This window comes from Opisthocomus hoazin, chromosome 6 (genome assembly GCF_030867145.1).
Source record: "Opisthocomus hoazin isolate bOpiHoa1 chromosome 6, bOpiHoa1.hap1, whole genome shotgun sequence".
In the NCBI taxonomy this organism is placed as follows: Eukaryota; Metazoa; Chordata; class Aves; order Opisthocomiformes; family Opisthocomidae; genus Opisthocomus; species Opisthocomus hoazin.
The window spans coordinates 49,966,146-49,973,782 of record NC_134419.1 but is presented as its reverse complement, the minus strand read 5'-3'; positions in this window follow the sequence as shown (position 1 = coordinate 49,973,782).

Sequence of the window (7,637 nt, the reverse complement as noted above, 5' to 3'; positions counted from 1 at the left end):
AAAAAGGAAAAATGTGACAGCAATGTCATCTTTGCTCTTCATTTTTGGAATGGACATAGCAAGGAGAAGAGTTAGCAACAGGGCGCAAGAAAGAACATGGAGGAGGGGTAAGAGGTACCGGGGAGGCTGAGGTGGAAAGAGTTGCAACACATGAGCACCAAACAGGCCGATGAAGAGAGAGCCCCTGAAAGCCACTGCCTGGATACTGTCTGCTGTGGGCTAGCTCTGTGTGTGTGTTGAGTTTTTGCTTTTGTTTAACCCAAGGCCCAAGGCTGGCGTGAGTGGAGGGGAACACTGTGTGAGGCTGGAGTCTTTGCTGAGCCAGGCAGGAGGCAGGATGACTTGGCTAGCTCAGCACTGCCCTGTGTGCCCTCTGCAATAGCTGTTGCTTCTGCAGCTGCTCCCATCCCAAAAATGTGTCAGATTGCTTTTGCACAGTAGTCACAGAAATATCCTATCCACCCATGGCACGTGCTGTGCGCTTTGGCTTCTTGCTGCAGGATTGAAGTTTAGTGGCGCAGATTGAGAAGCATGGGGTGAGGCAGAAGTTTTTAGTCCCAGGTTACATGCTGTATGGTTGCCTGCAGATGCCCGAGTAGCTCAGCAGTACTGTGTGCCTTAAATGTCTGCTGTGATTCTGGCTCATCAATAATTCTTAAGACGGAAAACAAGCATGTAATGAGCAACCTTTACTGTCAGAGTGCTATGCGCATAGTTACTGGGTTTGCACACCTCGTTAAGCAAGAGCGATGTAACCTCTAAGTGGGGCAGACAGAAGTGCATGTTCCTTCTTCTGGTCCAAGGTTGGAAATTCCAGTTTGGTTTCAGACAGACTTTTTCAGCTGACTTTCTGGGATTCACTTAGGTTTGTATTCAAGCTTGACAAAAATAAAGATGCGGTTAGTTTGTCTCTATTTTTTTCTTCCATTTGTCAGCTTGGTGTGACTACTGTGTGGGTTTTTTTCCTGGATTGCTTGTTCAGTGCATATGGAAAAAACACTGAGTATTTAATATAGGCGTAAATGCTGCTCCGGTTCCACACTGGAGCCGTGAGTATCTGATGTGCATTTGCACATGTTTTATGTGCTGTATGGCAACCGTAGTCAGGTTTCACCGCATACATATAAAAGTAGTACCATGTTTTATACATCTCAAAGAAACTACAGTGATACGCTGGGTATAATTGGGGTATATGTGCCCTGAGATTAAATAAATGTCTTTTAAAGTCTCTCAATTCCTGCCAACAATACATTGTGAGTACTTTAAATATGAAACTGATGTTAAAGTAGTTGCAAGTCTGAAAAAATTAAGCTGGAATTAATGTTAATGATTGGGCAGTGTAGCACACTTTTGCAAAGGAAATGGAGTCTATTAATGGGCAGCTTGATATGTTTGGAAATATGGCTAGTGATCTGTGATAGTTTCCTGGTCACATCAGTGAGGAAGGAGACCTGGCTGTTGAATAATTTTATGGTGCCACTGCAGGCAATATGTGCTAGGTCTCCTAGCCCTAGCCAGTTCGTTGAGCACTGTGACCATACTAATCTTGCCTTTAGTTGATAAACGAGACCTAAGATTTACGTTTCATTCTTTTTTCTTTTTGATTCTCTAGCTTTACAGAGTACCTTTCCAAGAAAAGATTTGCAGAGGTGCTGCAACCTGAGTATTATATGGGAGCCTTTCATTCTTCTGTCTGGCATGCTTCGTTCAAATTGGCCCGTAGGTTCAAATGTTTTTTAGAAGGTGGCAGGAGAGGTACAACAGGATTGTCTGTGCCTCATTTGCTTGAAAAGTAGATCATCAGCATTGACAGGGTGGTAGAGGTGGGTAGGTACACACTTCTGCCATGCAGAATTAAATTCTGCATCCTCTAGAGTTTTATACTCCCTCACAAACAGATCTGGAACAGAAGGAATGAGATGCTTAAATAATTACTCTTTATTGTAGAAGAAAAAGTTATTGTTTATTGCATAAATTAATTGGTTACTGTGGAGTCAGTCATGAACAGAATATTTATCTTCTTGTTTGCAGATCTTAAGGGAGTTTGTCTTGTGTTTTGGTAACTACAATAAATGAAACTGCGAAGTTTTATTAGATTTAAAGTCTATTCTGTGTGTTGCACAATTGATGGTCTTTATGGTTAGCTGCATTCCTTTGGTAGCGGTTAAATTGGCTGCGTCATGCTGATGCTGGATTCTTGCATCATGTACTGACATTGAACAATGTGCTGAGTAAGGGCTACAGATCATACGCTATAAAAATTGGCTGAGATGTTTGCATAGCATTAAACTGACACTGAGGTGTTTTTTTATTTGAAAGATATTTCACTAAAGGCATTTCAAGAGGGCAAGGTTGGGCTGAGCATGAAGCTGGTCAGATTAAAGATGGCAAAAGATAAATCATACAGAAATTGGACAGATAGGTCAAAAGAAGGGGCAAAAGCTTTGTAGCATGAAGTAGAATTCCTCAGACTGAAAGGACTGTTTCAGCGATGTTTTGCTGTAGACTTTAATTATTCTGAAGAGCCAAGTTAAAAGAGGTATCAGTCTTATGTGAAATAGTCTTTAGAGATGTGCTCATATGCTGTCCATTTACCAAAATCCATTTTGCTTTAGTTCTTAGAAGTCCATATACACCTGCTCATCTTGTACCATGCTCTATCACGTGATGATTTTGTTGCAGGAACTAAATCATACAATTGTTTTGGTTGGAAGAGGCCTGTGAAGATGGTCTAGTCCAACCCGCCCGCCATAACACAGTGATTTCAAGTTTCTCCCAACAGCTGGTCTGCTGCTGGTTTGTTGTTGCTTTCATGACTCTGTGGGGAAGTCTTGAGTCCTTTCTTTAGTGTCCTTATTTTAGGGCCTCACATTTTCTGCAGCAGCTTCTCATGTTAACTTTTCTTTATTGTGTCCATGTTTTTTTGCAACAATGCTGTCAGTCAGCTTTATGTACCTTTGTTTGATTGTGGAGTATTGGCATTCTTGTTTTTTTTCATTAGCACTAAATAATCACAATCCGTACAAATTGACAGTATTAGCCCTATAATCATTTCATGTTGCTGGAATCTAAAGGCCGAGAAGTCTGAAATGAGCAACTCACTGAACTTCTCAGCCAGAGCAACAGAACTGCAATCAAATATGACTGGTATGAATGCAGATTTCTCGACTTCTCTGCCTGCAGATGCTCAAGAATTAATTGCTTGTGCATATGGAATTTTGTGCATATGTCATAAGGAATTTTTCAGGAATAGTTGAAGACAGAACAAATCTTTTGGGTCTGGGGTCTCACTACTATTCTTTCTTCTCTTTGGATCTCCTGTGTCAGGTGCAGTGTTTGTGATGTGTGTGCTGCGGTTTTGTGAGCTAGCGTAAGGCGAGAGGTAGGAGAATCACATGCCTGGAGCCTGAGAGTTAACACGTGGGTGCCTCCAGTCTCCTCGGTGTGCAACAAGGAGTACCATACCATGTTCAGTCATTGAGTCTTCAAGGGAGCGTCCCTGCACCCGTCCCTCGCTGAGCACCAGCGCTGCTGCAGAAGGATTAAGTACAGTGAGTTTTCCAGGCTATAGTTGAAGCTGTGTTTTCTGCCAGTGGAAGTGCTTGTTTAAGGCATCCAATGGTGCATCACTGTGGGTGCCGTGTTGTAAATCCACTCAGGGAACCCCTGGAATAATTTTTTTTTTTTTTTTTTCTTTTTGTAGCTGAGATCAGCTTGTTGTTTTTGCAGTGCGGGCTCACATCTAGCTGCTAGGACAGCACGCTGCAGCGCACGGCTGGGAAGGAACTTGGAGCAATTCCTTTGTAAGCTGCCCTTGCGGTTGTGCCCCTGTGCGGTGAGACTGCAGCCTACTTTGTTCCCAGCTGCCTTTGCCTCCAAGCTTAATCTTACTTGGTCGTAGTTAAACTTCCAAAAATATTTTCTTTTAGTTCAGATTAATGTTTTTTTCCCCTCCATTACTCTTACTGCAGGCTGAAAGTAATCCGACTAAACTCTTTTTCCTCCTTTCCTGGGGTCACAGCTCGTGTTGAAAAGTAAACATGTTTTCAGTGATTAACAGCAATGGCTGGGAGATGTTGCTGAGTAACAAGATTAATACCTCCCTCACTGTTTTGCAAATAGCCAGTGCTTTGACCAACTCTGTATTTACAGATCATGTCTAAATTGTGTGGGGTTTTTGTGGTTATAACTTTAAAATTTGATATATGACATGCATATCAAATTGTATTAGGTCACACTGTCTTCTGTTGGAATCAAATTACTTTTCTGTTTAATTAAAATGTCCCTGGCTGTCTCCCTGCTTTGCATTACTTAGGGGACCATCTTTGCAAATCAGGATAACTGAAATCATCTGGCATGTCTTGAATTACAATAAATACTGTGTATGAAGTTATGCAAGGGTTCATGAAAATGCTTCAATTAATTAATACTTGCTTCAAATAAAACAGGGTTATGTGGAGGTGCTGTCAGGGAATAAGGGACCAAAAAGTACATTTAGGAGACTGGGCTTGACAATCTGGTGTCTCCCCAGGCACCATCAATTATAAGTAACGATTAACTAGTCACTGTTTTGGGTGTGTGGATGGCCATTTTGGATACCAGAAAGATTCCTGGGAGAGTGAGATGGGGAAGAGGGAATTCCCACTGAGCACACCATGTACCTTGTTGCTTCAGAAACAGGAGACTTGAATTTGCATATGACAGACTGAATTACTGAAAGCAGAGTTTCATCATCTCGCCTGGAACTGAACAGGTTGATGGAGCAGCTGCTGTCATCTCAGTTTCTCTGGAGGAAAGGTCTCTCTTGTGAGGGTCTTCCACCTTTTTTGAGTTTCTTTAATTTTGCTTAAGAAGGAGTGTCGCAAGACTGCAGAAGGCAGAATTAATTGAACATGTAATAGACAGAGGCAACTAATTTGAAACAATGTTGAATCAGTAAGGACCAAAGGTATCGAAATTCTATGCTATTGGAGAAATAGAAATAAAAAACAGCCTCTGCCTGACTTTTACACGGGTTACGGCAGTGTCCATGGTACAAGAGGATGATGAAGCCTCTACTTATTATATTAATCCTTTTTCTTTTTTTTATCCCCACCTCAGGTGCTATGGAAGCTAGAGGCAGAGAGGAGGCAAGCACTAACCGTGTTTTATTTCTTTACAGCTCTTCAAAGATTTCTTCAAAGAGGTAATATTGTGTTGGAACTGTATTATTTAGGCGAAATGGCAGCATATGCTGCCAGAGATAATTGCTTCAGCTTGAGATTCATAGGCCGTGAGCTGTATAAAGCTGAAGCTGGAAGTTCAGTTTCTCATCAGCCGTGGGAAGCCATCAGAAACCGGTGAGCAGCTTGAGCATGGAGCCTCACGGGAGGTCTGTCTTCCTGGGAGCATGACTGAGGCTGCAGAAACTGGCCTGGTACTGGTAGCTGTTGCTAAAACTAGTCCAACAATTCAAACTCTCTACAAAAATCAGCAGATAGGGAACAAAACATGATTACAAAAATTTTGTGTTGCTTTGTGTTTTGCTTTGCAGCTTCCTGTTTCTCGGAGAAATAAACCTGGGGTCAGCCAAACTGAAAGAAAATTCTCCTTAGTTATTATTTCCTGTTTACATTTAAATGCATATTCAGAAATTGCCAGTCGATCAACTGAGTCATGTTGCTTAACTACTGCTGTGGTGCTTTAGCAGAAAATCCGTGTGCCCTTAACCACGTATGAAAATACCTGCAGCAGAGGCCAAGTGCTTTTTGAGTCAGTCTCACTCCAGGGCAACTGCGGTGTTAGAAATACCAAGTTCTAGTGCTGTAATCCACTTCGAAGGGGAGAAGATGCTGCTGAAGAGATGTGAACAGAGGATTTTTCTGATCTTTCTCCTTCAGACTAAAGTGAGATGAAGCAGCCACCAGCAAATGCCGAGGAAATCTGCATGGAAAGAAGAATAATTTCTCTTCTCTTACAGATACGAGTTTTCAGCCCAAGCGCTATTCGTGTGACTTCCTTTCTCTCTGCAGGCTGCACCAAGAAGCAGATTCCGTATTTGCCTTTCTGGCAGGGGTGAGAAGACTCTGGGGAGGGAGCATAGTTTTTCTTTCCATGATGTATTTCTTTCATTGTTTTTTCCAGTAAGCAATATACACTATATACACTGGCATATGGACTCAGATAAGGAACAGTGGTCAGAATGTCTAGATGCAGAATAGCTCTTGCACCTGTGCTTAGTTTCTACCAGACAGAGCCTTTACTGGGTACAGCTATACCTCCAGCTACTTTGGATCTATTTTTCTTCTCAAGTTTGCCCTTTGTGTCAAAGATTTGGATTCGCTTTCGCTCTACTAATTGCCTGAATAGGGAGTTCCGTTATAAGCCTTATTCATGTGTGGGTTGAACTTCATTATATAGACTAGAATGTGTTTTAAATAATTTGTAAGGCCTGAAAAAAAGCTTTGCTTCCTTCATTACAGTAGTTTTCATCCCATTGCTGTTTTTGCTGATGTTCTGCTCTTTAGCTGCAACTGCAAGATAGTGCCTTTAGATAATGAAGCAGTACTGAATTTTGAATGCTGACTTGTTTTTCCTGGAACAGCATAATAAAATTAAGAGGTTTAGGTGCCAGGTGGAGATTAGAGGAAGAAAATGAATTTCACAACAGGAAGCAGAGAGGGGCAGGCTCCAATTCAACCTTCATGACATTTTCCTCCAAGAGGAGAAGAGTATTGACAGTGATTGGCCTGTCACTCGCCAGTTACTTTCAGTTCTGCAAATCTGCCAAGGAAGCATGCAGTTTTCTGCATGCTTTGCTAAGGCCTTTAAAAGAAAAATCGTGCTGGAGAGTTTAATAGGCTGGGGAAGAAACCCAAAAGGCAAGCAAGCAGCCTGAACATGTGCCTTCCACTGTTTCATTGGGCAGTTCTCCACATGCCTGTAATTGAGCTGCCTGGAAATAGACTCTGCTGAGCCACCGCAGGACACCAACACATCCATTGGCAGAGATGGGCGCAGATAGAGGGAAGCAACTCCAAGCTTGCCAGCTGGGTTCAAGTAGTGCTGCGTCTACAGTAACAAAGAGCCTTGCTGTGACTCAGGAGATATTTGCTCAGGCATGGCACCAGGCTAACGTGTGCCTAGCTGGTGGAGAAGCAGGCATTTCCCTTGAGGCATACCTGTCTTTGCCCCTGGGCACCCACATCCCGAGGAGACCACCCGATCTGCTGTGAGCAGAAATCAAGCAAAGTTAGAAGGGATGCTGCTGGCAGCTGGCAGGAAGGATTGCGGCCCTGCGATGCTCTCCGTAAGGACAGTGCAGCAGCAGGAGAGAGCTGCTTTCTTGTCTGGACAGCAACTCGTCCTTTCCGATAATTTAGCTTGGTGAGTAGACATAGTTGGCAGTCAAAATACTGTGATGAGGGAAACGTGGCAACCATCCTGTAAGTCTGTACTATGGCTTTTAGCAGGTAAGATGTGGGAAAATGTATATTGATACAGTAGTGATAAAAATAGAAATACCATTTTGTCATGCCTCGTTTCTTGCCAATGATTACCTAATACTAGATGCATTTTTTCCCTGTCGGTACTTCTGTCTTGATTGTAGGTCATATTTCTGTTTTTTTTTTCTTTTCTTTGAGACTCACTACAGTTTC